General features: G+C 47.0%; 1 long non-coding RNA gene across 1 annotated transcript; it reads left to right on the forward strand.

Moving 5' to 3' along the window:
- The first annotated feature begins 1,855 nt into the window (after nucleotides 1–1,855).
- On the forward strand, nucleotides 1,856–8,847 carry LOC119088839. Its single transcript, XR_005092576.1, has 3 exons — nucleotides 1,856–3,332; nucleotides 3,984–4,070; nucleotides 5,706–8,847. It is a non-coding gene; the product is annotated as an uncharacterized LOC119088839 (long non-coding RNA).
- The last annotated feature ends 2,987 nt before the right edge of the window (nucleotides 8,848–11,834 follow it).

An 11,834-nucleotide genomic window follows, 5' to 3' on the forward strand; every position in this document is an offset into this window, starting at 1 on the left:
ATCTTCCCCCACCCCCAATCTGGGTCCCACATCCAAAACAAATTTTCTCCTACTCCAGGCCTCCCGGGGCCCGGTTCTGCACCCAGCTGCAGACCTGCTGTGGCTTCCTGTCCTATTTGCTCTGTGGAGAGCTGGCTGCCAGGCCCAGCAGAAGAGCAGGGCGGGACCTGGCCCAGAGATCCAAGAGGGCTGAGAGAAGTCTGGGAGTGTGTTCATTGCCTTTAGCTTTCTCTTGCTCTGTCTCTAGGCCAGCATCCTGACCACCTTCTTGTCCCCAGGCCCATGGGTTCTCCCCAGCAGCTAAAAAGCCCTGTAAGCACAATAGATCTACCGTGAGAGTCCCTGGCTGTGGGCCAGCCTCCCCAGGGCAGTCCTTGGTGGGGTCATTTTGATGCTCAAATGTGCAAAGGCAGCAAGAACAGGACTATTATTAGACCTTCCCAGCATCCCACTTACTGGCCACATGATCCAGCACTTTGCTGTCACGGCAAGAGCCTTGTCCCAGCTCTCTGAGACACTAATGTGGCATTTCTGAAAGCCTTTCCCCGCTGGTGCGTACGATCACGGCACTCCGATTATCTTTAATTTCCATAGGCAATTAATCTTCTTTGTCTTTCTTCTTTTTCTTTCTTTCTTTCTTCTTCTTTTTTTAATTTATTGCATGTGGCCAGTTCCCAGCCTTTCTTGCTGTTTGGAATCTGTGAATCGTTTGGGCGCATGTGGAAGGCTGGCTTTTATGCCCTAAGTTTTTGCTGAAAGCTGGGACAGCAGGGATAGCTAATGAGATCCCACCCCCCCACCCCACCCCACCCCACCCCCGCCCCCGCCTTTATTTCTTTTTTGGGTACTGTAATTCTTAGACACATGGCAAGAGGTTTCTCTGGGAAACTTGGAGAGATAACTTGTTGGTGACTCAATTCAGAGCATCTCAGAGTGCTGCCACCTGGCTGACTCCACATCTCAGTCAGTGGGACTGAGCAGCATCTGTTCCCAGGTTTGTGGCAGGTTTGGGGCACATGTGACAGGCATGAGGCCTCCAGCCCTTGTCAAGCTGAAGACATGAGACCCAGTGTACAGGTGACAGGGGACAACGGCGGTAGACTATGCATGCTGAGCCAAGGACTGGGCTTTACGACAACAGGTTAGAAGCTGCTCATTTGGTGGCTGAAGTGTGTGTGTGGCTCTTGGAGACAAGGACATTTGATTCTTTTGCCAGCTCTGCTCTTCATATTCTCTGGTGTGGAGTCCCAGAGCCACTTTGCAGCATGAATCTTCAAAGTTCTTATTAATAAAATCAAACCCGAGGCCAGTTATTGGGGTCAATGCTGGTAGATCAGAGAGACAGAACAAGCCACAGCTATCTCACCTTGCCAATTCCTCAGCTGGTCCTGTTTCCTCAGACTGGAAGCTTCTGTGTCCTCATCCCGATGGCTCTCAGCTGAACTATTGCTGGAAAGCCTGAAGCTTAACCAGCCACATGCTTAACCAGCCACATGCTTAACCAGCCAAATGCCACCACATCACTTCAAGGTTTTTTTCCCTAAAACTGTCAGCTCTTACCAGTCTCTAAAACTGTCTGCTGTTCAGGAAAGGTAAGAATGGCCATCACCCACCATCTACTTGTCCATCACCCACCATCTACCTGTCCATCCACTCACCATCTACCTGTCCATCACCCACCATCTACCTGTCCATCACCCATCATCTACCTGTCTATCCACCCACCATCTACCTGTCCATCCACCCACCATCTACCTGTCCATCACTCACCATCTACCTGTCCATCACCCACCATCTACCTGTCCATCACCCATCATCTACCTGTCCATCCACCCACCATCTACCTGTCCATCACCCACCATCAACCTGTCCATCCACCCACCATCTACCTGTCCATCCACCCACCATCTACCTGTCCATTACCCACCATCTACCTGTCCATCCACCCATCCATCCACCACCTACCCAGCCCATAAATACATACAGGCATATATTGTACTGCTTACTTTTCTCATTGCTATAACAAAAGCAACTTAAACAAGGAACGAAGGGTTTCTTTTGTCTCACAGTTTGAGGGGATACAGTCAGTCATGATGGGAAGTCATGGCCACAGGAGTATGAGGCAGCTGCTCACATCGTGTGTCTAAAATCAGGAAGCAGAAAAAGATGAATTCTAGTGTTTGCTCACTTTCTCCCATTTAGTCAGTCAAGGATCCCACTTCGCCATTGGGGGGTGGGGTTTCCCAGTTTAGTTAACCCAACCTAGAACTAGACCCTCCTCTCTCACAGACAGCCCAGAGATTTGCCTCCTGGGTGATTACAGATCTTATGTTGGCAACTGGTATAAACCATCACATAACCTGCCCATCCAGCGTACTGATACATCTAGCTAACTAACCATCCACTCATCCAGCCGTCTCTGCTCTCATCCGCCCTCTGGGAAATAAGCATGCATTTGTCCACTCATTCACTACCCTTGTTCCGATGATCTACTCAGATGGACTGTGTACTAAGTGCTAAGAAACTCAGAGGCAACAGGCCTGAATTCTGATCTCAAGGCATGTTTAAGAGGTCAATGACATACACACAAATATTCCCAGTAAAGTAACTAGGGTGGTGTCTTTAGGGGGAAGCAAGGACTCTGAAGTCAGAGGAAGGAGGAGGCTCTTCTGAGAATGTGGTTATACTACGGGCTCACTCATAACCTAAGCACTGGACTCATGGAGGATAGCTGTTTCTGTATTCTTCATTAGCCCAAGGCCCTTGAAAAATAGGGAATCACAACACCCAGGCTAGAAGACCCTTGTTCTGGACCCAAGTATAACCATCTTCCTTTGGTCCCTTCAAACTGCACTCTATTCCTTGGGGGATAGCCTGGGAGACTAAAGGCCATGCCCATCTTGAGCCCTCCTGTTCTTCCAGGTCATGCTACAAAGACATAGCAACCAGCATTTTTAGCCCTAAAGGACCCAAGAACTCATTTCTAGGGTCTCTTCAGTTCCTTTCATGTGTGGGGGCTCCTGAGATCTCTGAAGCTTCTGCCTGCTCCACTTAATCCCTGGGTGCCAATCCCGGTGACATATCATGTCACTGGTATAGGTACCTCAGAGCCCACACTGAGGGCCATGCTGCTGGTAATCGGGATGGCCCTTGGGAATGCGGACTGGGATTTCCATAGGTGTGCAGATAAGGCCCCCTGTGTTGGCCAGGAGAAGCAGCTACAGGTCAAAGACAGGAGCCTGCTGTCCCTACACTATCAATTTGAGCACAGAGTTCAAGAATGCTACATTCAAACATGGGATTCCAGACCATTGTGAGGGCACATTGTGAAGGTAAGTAAGAGTAGAAAACATATTAACAGTTGATTTTTAAAACTAGTATTTATGCATTTAGACATACAATACATGGATCTCTCTAGTATACCTTTCTCTTCCTGCAAATAATAGGGACAGGACCTGGTTGGTGGCTGAATTAAAAGTTCCTAAGTACACAGAACAACTAGATATAGTTCTTTAATCTGAGTGGAATTGGAGGACAGTGATGTGAGAAATAATTGGGACTGTGGAGCAAGGTGAACAGGAATTATAGATGAGATAAAACATGTCAGTGTTCAATTCTTCAGCTTGGCAACTGGATTATGGTTACTAGGGAGAATCTCTGAGGTTGAGAAACTCATGTTTGTGCATTAAAAAAAAAAGCAATGGCTCATGATGTTGAGAGCGTGAGCAGGTGCTGAGGGGTGGTGATACCCGTAACCCCAGCACTTGGAGGGAAGGAGAAAAGAAAACCAAGGGCTCAAGACCAGCTTTGACTATATAGTTCAAGGCCAGGCTAGGCTACAGGAGACCCCACCTCAACAAAACAAAAGGGAAGGAGGAGGGGAGCAGAGGAGAGGAGAAATTAGAAAGAAGAGTCAGGATAGCCAAACGTCCAAGCTGTTGAATGCGAGACTGGCATACACTCGTCCTGTTTTGTTCTTGCAGCTCCTGATTTCAGCTGCAAGTTTCAAGTTCTTTCAGGATGCAAAGCTGCAAACAAGCTTCCCAAGGCCATGGGCAGTGTACCCCTTAGTAAGTGTTGGCTGGGCGACACTGGAGCCAGCTTGTAGGTCTAACAATTAGCAAAAGGTAAACAAGACGACTACTCACCGGCCAGTCAAGACAGAGTGCTTGCCTGCGCCTGTACCGTGGTAAGAGCTTCGAATTATGAACTCAGCCTTGGTGACAGGCTGGAGAGTGTTGGCACCGTGGTTCTCCACACCGAGCAGATGGGAATAGTGTAGCACAGAGGAGCAGCATGTACTGCCAGGCCTGCAGGGCTTGGCAGCAGGGGCAGGGTTTGCAAGCTTGAAGCTTGAGTTTTGCTGTTCTGTTATCATTAGCCGGATTCAAGGTCTCAGTAGGATTAGTCAATCATTCTAGGGTAATAGTAGTGATCAGCTTGAGTAATCCTCATGGCCCCTCACAGGCAGGAAATAATATTCCAGAGAAGGGAAGAGGGACCGGAAGCCTACAGCATGTTTCCTGGTCTCTGCGGGAGAGTTTCTAGTAAACTAGTGAGAATCAAAGGCCAGAAAGGGAGCTTGGGTGGCATGCTTAGAGGATGCCAGTAGCTGGGTCTGCACAGATAGGCACGCAGATCTCTGAGTTCGAGCCCAGCCTGGGCTACAGAGTGAGTTCCAGGAAAGGTGCAAAGCTGCACAGAGAAACCCTGTCTCTGGAGGAAAAAAAAAAAAAAAAAAGAATGTAATAGTCTAAAGGGTGTTCCCAGGGACTCTCCCAGGGCCCATGATGGCTGTGTCCCACCCATGGCCACACAGCTTGTAGGGCATGTGTGTATGCACCTTAGGGTGACCTACAGTCGGGAGGAGGAGAAGCAGAGAAGCCGAGGTGTGCTAAGGACCTGAGCAGCCGGGGTGACCTGGGTGTGGGAGAGGAGGGTGCCTTCAGGGCAGTGATCTATTGGATCAACACGACACTTGTGGGATATGGCAGCAGGATTGGCACGGAGGGATTAAGTGGGACAGACACTTCAGAGGTGACAGAAAGGATCTGTCGGTGAATACGGAGCACAGAGTGGCCAGCCAGCACCTTCCAACCCAAGCAGAGAACCTGATGGCGCTGGTTTAAATAAGCCTCTGCTCCATGCCTGGCTCCGCTGTTGAATTACTCCTCTTCCTTCTCATGGAGTTCCCAGAAAGCAGTTGTCCAAAAGGGATTAGGAAAGCAAGAAGTTTCTTCGCAGCAACTCCAGTGAGAAGAAGCTCGCCTGGAGCAAGGAGGAGCTGGGAAAGTCTTCAGACCACAATGGAATGCAATGTGGGGCTGATCCCAGCAAAGGAGGGACAAGATGCAGACCAGACAGGCAGGACACAGACAGGCAGGCAGGGAAACTGAGTGGACACAGCTTCATCTGCAGGACAGCTTCATGTTCCCTGGCTGGTAAAGCTTGTCCTGCAGGCAGGTGGATTTTGGAGCCTAGAACCTGGGGCCCTGGTAAATCATGCTTGCTCTGTTCTGAGATGCGGATTTCAGAATGCCTCTCTTATTCAGTACAAACCCTGTCTCCTCCCCTGTTCCCAGTGCCCCTGGCTGTCCACTCCCCTCCAGCTCCACTTTGGTCCCCTGTAGCAGCTTTCCATTTGTAACACACTACATAATTTACTTATGTTATAATACGTTTATTTTCTGTCTTCCCAACCCCAGCCCCAACTAAAATGCAAGATCCTCAGAGGCAGGGATGTTTGTGGATTCTGTTCTCTGGTATATCCCCAAGGCTCAGGACAGTGCAGACAAACAAAGATAGATGCTTGTAATCCACTGATTGGAACCAGCAGAGCCAAGGAACCAGGAAGAGACATCAGTTTTGGAAGAAGTCTTTGGAGTTTAGTGTCCTGGAACCAAGATGCTGTGCATATGGATGGACTCACTCTCCTGATGTTAGATGCCTTCCTCTACACAGGAGGACCCGAGCTCACATCTCCACCACTCTAAGGACAACAGAGGATGTGTATTTCAAATTACCTGCTACAGTGGTGCCTTTCCAATAGAATCCACCAATGCTGTTGCCTCAGTCTCCCTTGAAGACAAGTTTCCCACGGAACAGGCTGCAAAGGTGCTTGACTCTTGGCAACCCTCTTGAAGTGGTACACAGGAAAGTGCTGGAGCCCTGTCTCCACATGCAAAGCTGCTTCCCAGGGGGCTCATTAGAAGCAACATCCCATATACTGCCCCAGGACCCCAGCAGTCCCTTCCGGATATTCCTCTCTCCTGGTGTTGCTGACCCATGGCCAGGTCCCCAGGGCCGGGTGTTGACTCCGATGCTCCACTGGGTCACTTTGTCGGTGTTGAACCTGGCACCATGTACCCTGGCTGCCCAGAGGTTGGAAGAAGTGTCTGAAAGCTGCTTCCACACTTGGCTTTCTCCTTGGAAAATTCTAGGCTGCTCCCTACCACCAAGTAGGCTGGCCGCCTGCTTGGCCTCCCAGCATCTTCCTGCCTGAGGGGGCCGCTCCCTCCTGGAGCCAGCCCTCGGCCGAAGTGGACACCCACGCTTCTTTTCAAATCTCATAAACTTGCTCTTGACATGAGAACACCTTTGCAGAGCAAATGCGAGTACTCTCTAAGGGGCTGCTCTGTAAACTGGCTACCCCCAAATGGGAGATGAGCTGAGGTCAGGACAGCCAGACAGGGCTCCTAGAGCTCTGGACAGGATTCTGTTGTAAAAACGGAGAACTCTTTGCATGGTGTGCCGAGGCCTTCCATAAACTGCTCTCCTTGGCCTTGTATCCCCGCGTCCCATCATGCAGAACCCCCGCCACATTTGGGTATCCCACAGCATGGAGACTTCGTTCCCATGAGAACACATTTCAGTCCTATAAAACCCAGTCCCAGCCTCCCTGCAAAGTTCCTTGTCCCCCTGGGGCTGTTCCTTGCCCTGAAACATGGCAGCAGATGTCTGAACCTCTGGGCTGCCATGCTGCACATGCTAATTCTCAGCCATTATTTCCAACCAACATGTCCTGGGGTAGGAATTACCATCAGAACTGCCCTTCAGTAAGTCCCCACAATATGCTGACTACGTCGGCTAACTTCATGTGTCAACTTGGCTGAGGAAGGTGGCCTGAGACGGGGCCAAGCATTACGCAGGATGTTTCTGTGAGGGTGGTTTTCAGATGAGACTAGCATTTTAACTCGGTGTTCTTGGAGAAAAGCAGGGTGCCCTCCATAGTGTGGGTGGGCCCTGTGCAATCGGTTCAGGGCCTGCATGGAGCAAGAGAATGACCTCCACACAGAGGGTGTCTTTCCAGTAGTCATCCCCTAGTCTTGAACTTCAAAACCAGACTCCTCTCTGTGTCTCCAGCTGCCAGACCACCCTGCACACTAGACTTGCCAACCTCTTTAACTGTGTGGCCATCTTTCCAGAAAGCCCAGGCTAATTCAGCGAGGGAGCCAGGGCAGTCAAGAGAAATGTTATGATGTGGAAGGGGAAGGAGGAACAGTGTCCTCAGAGTACAGATGACCCTCTCACCCAGTGTCACAGATAGAGGAGTACCTTGCCATCTTACCTAGGTAAGAAGAACTGCTCAAAGTCAGGGGTTTCTTTGATGCCTCAGGGTCACAGCATGGATGTACTCCATGGGTCATGGCATGGCCATATTTAATGATAATTTATCACTTTTGTGTGTGCTATACAAGTGTGTGTGTGTGCATGTGTATCAGGTCAGAGGTCAGCCTTGGCTATAGTTCCTCAGGTCCCATCCACCATGTTCTTTGAGGTAGGGTCTCTCACTGGCCTGGAGCTCAACAAGTAGCCTAGGCTGCCTGGCCAGTGAGGCCCAAGGATTGCCTTGCCTCTGCCTCCCCAACGCTGGAATTACAAGCATATGGTACCATCACTCCAAGCTTTTTAAATGTGAGTTCTTGGGGACTGAACTCAGGGAGTCATGCCCGCAAGGCAAGCACTTGGGTGACCAATCTCTCTTCCCAGTCCAAAAACTGATCACTTTTGCAGCCAAGTCATCTTGTCCGTGTGCTCTTCTACCCACAGGAAACAACTAGCCTGCTTTGTGGTTGACATTTGACTCCACTAAGCATGTGTGAAACACCGAGCTGGCTGTCTTGGCTGCAGCAAGGGGGGTCAGCGGTGGCTTTGCAAGCTCTCACAGGCCTTCTCCGTCAGCAGCCTCAGTGGGAGGCCGAGCCTCACTCATGTACAACATGGCACCCCTCCCTCCTTCCTGTCCACAGCCTGGCATGACCCTTCCCCAAATCGCTTTGGTTCTCTCTAACCTGAATCCGGCTTCCGTGGCATCGCCAGATGACTCCAGCCTTGGTTTCTCAGGACTTAGACTCAACCAAAGAGCTGACTCTGGTTCCCACAAAGATTCGAATTTCTGCTTGTGTGGTAATCCTGCTAGCCCATTCAACCTTCCTTAAGTCAGTCAGATTCTGAGGCTTACACCATGCAGTCTCATCAACTTTCCTTGTGAGCAGAGACTTGAGCTCAGTGAGAATAGGGCGGAGAGGAGGGAGAGGCCCTTCATGTCCATCGAGTAGCACCCTTGTGTCCATTGAGTACACCTCCAGGCCTGGTAATGAATAGGCTGTATATTTCATAGATCCCAACATGTAAATTTCTCCAACGTATGCATATTTTGAACAAACTGCCAGTCACACAGCTGGTGTGGACATGATTGCTTCCATGTGATAGCAACATTTCTAGGGTGAGTGACTTGACCCAAAATGCCAGAGGTGATAGAAGGATACTCTTCTGAGAAACTCTCTCTCTCTCTCTCTGTCTCTCTCTCTCTGTCTCTCTCTCTCTGTCTCTCTCTCTGTCTCTCTCTCTGTCTCTCTCTCTCTCTCTCTCTCTCTCTCTCTGTCTGTCTGTCTGTCTCTCCCTCTCTCTCTCTTTCAAAAAGAGGCTCTTAAATGTCTTCAGCAGACACCAAGAGCAACATCTGAGGGAAAGTATGAATGTGCCACTCTGTTAAAAGGGTGACTCAGAACAGGTTTGTGAAGAAGATGAAGACTTGTTGGGGACAGTCTGGCCAGAGGGATTCACTTGCAGTTCTCATTTCATCCAGAATGTATGGGTTGTTTAGGATGGAGAAACCCAGTGTCCAAGAAGTCTAAAGACTTCTCTCCGTACAGAATAGGCTTTCTAAGTTGAGAGTTGATAAAAAACGTTTTCTGTAAGGGCCAGGGAATAAGCACTGTAGGCACCGCAGGCTGTGGAGTCTGTGCTGACCACTACACTCCGCCACAGGGGCACTGAGACAGCATGAGAGAGTTCACCTGCAGCCTATGTTGGGAGGCACTGATGCTTCCATTTCATGTAATTTCTGGGTCTCAAGAAATACTGTAGTCAGGCTTTTTGGGCAGGGGTGGGGGGATGGGGGGTACCAGCTCACAAAAAATGACATGGAGATTCATTATTAACTGTGAAAGTTTGGCCTTAGCTTAGGTTTATTTCTAATTAGTTCTTATAATTCACATTAACACATATTTTTTAATCTACATTCTTTTGTTTGGCTTGGTTACCTTTACTCTGCACTCCCCACCCTGCCTCATCTCTGTCTTGCTGGGGACTCCACCTTTCTTCTTCCCGGAGCTCTCTCTGTCCAGAAGTCCTGCCTATACCTTCTCCCTAGTTATGGGCCATCCAGCTCTTCATTAAACCAATCACAGTGATACATCTTCACACAGTATAAAGGAATATTCGACATGTCCCCATTTTTGTCTAAATAAAAAAGAAAGTTTTTTAACTCTAGCAGTAAAAGCTATATGCAAAACAGAACAATTATCAGGTAAGAATTACATTTACAATGTCCGGTCCATTTGCACTTGGCAAATTTAGAGAAAATATTCCATTATCCATTCTATCTTAGTCTAAAGTTTTATACCTAAGCCATTTTTCTCATAACTTGTATTACCATCCTAAAAATATTTTTTTAGACCTTAAAACATCTTTTTAGATAAACAAATTAAGCTTTTATGTTTCTTAACCTTATAAGCTTTACATCTCTTATATAAGTTTCTTTTTTTAATTTGGTAACAAGAAAAATTGTAAAACTCTATCTATGCTTCAATCTCCATCAGAGACTCAAGAAGGATAAAATACTACTTGAGTAAACAGGAAGTGCAGAGAAAGCAACTTCCAAAACTACAGAAAGGAAAACAACAGATGGCTGCCTGGACAATCATCCAAAGTTCCTCTGCAATGCTGGGGCATTCATCTTTGGCCTACAGGCCTAGAATGTCTGGCAGACTCTTTTATGAAGCTGGAATTTTGAAGGACTCTCCCACCTTCTCTTGGCAAAGTTCAGTAGATGCTTTACTTTGTGTCCTGCTTGTCCAGTTTGGAAGCATATTGTCAGCAGTCGGGGCGAGGGCAGTTTCTTGCTCACATGGTTAGCTTTACCACATTGAAAGTCAATTCCAATCGGAGGTTCTTCGAAGCCTGTCATCCTTTTTTGAAGTAAATTGGTGCTTCCAGGAGTAGACGTGTCTCATTGTCAAGAAAAGCCTTATGCTATTAAAACATTTTAAATGCCATATTTTATAGGTCTTTGAAGTGTTTGAAGATCATCATCTATCTAAAATATATCTCTATATGACCTTGAAAACATACCTAACATGACTATAAGTTTGATAGTTATAGACAACTATCAGTCTGTATTTCTTTATTATCCTAAATAGGTTTTAAGGACTAAAACTTTACATTACATTTTTAAATGAGCTGTATAAGTACAATACCTTAAACAAAAATAGAAACATATTTATAGTATAACAAAATAACCTTAAATTTGTATCAATATACAAAAATCCATAACAATATAAAATATTTGGGACTAGTGGTTGTTCAAAAGTAGACTCAACAATCCATCCTTTTATTCCATCTTTTCTATATTATATCTCTTCTTTTTCTCTTCAGAAAGAGGTCTTTGAATCTAATCTCCTTTGTTTAGCTTTTTTCCTGACTATTGCTAATAACAACTAGTAACCAACCCTCCCTAAGTGATAACAAACATCTATAACCCATCAAATGATCAAAAACCATCCACCCTGCCTCTTAGGAATATGGGCATCATGTTCTCTAGACTGCTTCCTGACGTCTGGGGTGATGACATCTTTAGGGGACCCTGAGAAAATTAAGATAATGGTCAGGTCCAGGGAGAGCTAGCTGTTATCTCAGTGTGATGGGAAAAATGTAGGGCTTATCTGAGGTCTGGAATAGTCTGTGAGGCTGGACCATCTCAGCCAGCAGCCTTGAAGCTGTTCTGGAACTCTGAGGAAACTGCAACAGAGGCACTCTGAGAGGCTGGATCACCTGGGCCATCAGTTTTCATTGGTGTCTGGTCTCCTTGTTCTGAAAACACACAAACTTTCAAAGATAACATACGTATCTATATTAACACAAGTATGGACTGTGTGTTGTACACAAGCCAGCCAAAGATAATTTTTTTGTTTTATGTTTAAGCAGGTAAACTATACATCACTTGTCTTGTGGTTTTTCTAGGTTTATTTCTTTATGTCTATAGCCAAGATTTTTAGGGCTCTCCCCCAATCAAACCTGAACCTCTTTATCCTTGAACAAATCCATAGCCTTTCATTTTCTGTGGAAACAAAAGTATAACCTCTTCCCCAAAGCAATACATTTTTTTTACTTCTATTTTAAAATTAAGGCATTTCAAAGATATCTAGGCCTTTCACAATCCAATATCTCTAAGCAGATGTTATTTTCTGTTCATTAGCATTCAAAAAATTTAAAGTCAATAAAGCACCATACAGGATCCAGGTGCCCTGTGTATTTACCATCTTTTCATGGCT

This window comes from Peromyscus leucopus, chromosome 1 (genome assembly GCF_004664715.2).
Source record: "Peromyscus leucopus breed LL Stock chromosome 1, UCI_PerLeu_2.1, whole genome shotgun sequence".
In the NCBI taxonomy this organism is placed as follows: domain Eukaryota; kingdom Metazoa; phylum Chordata; class Mammalia; order Rodentia; family Cricetidae; genus Peromyscus; species Peromyscus leucopus.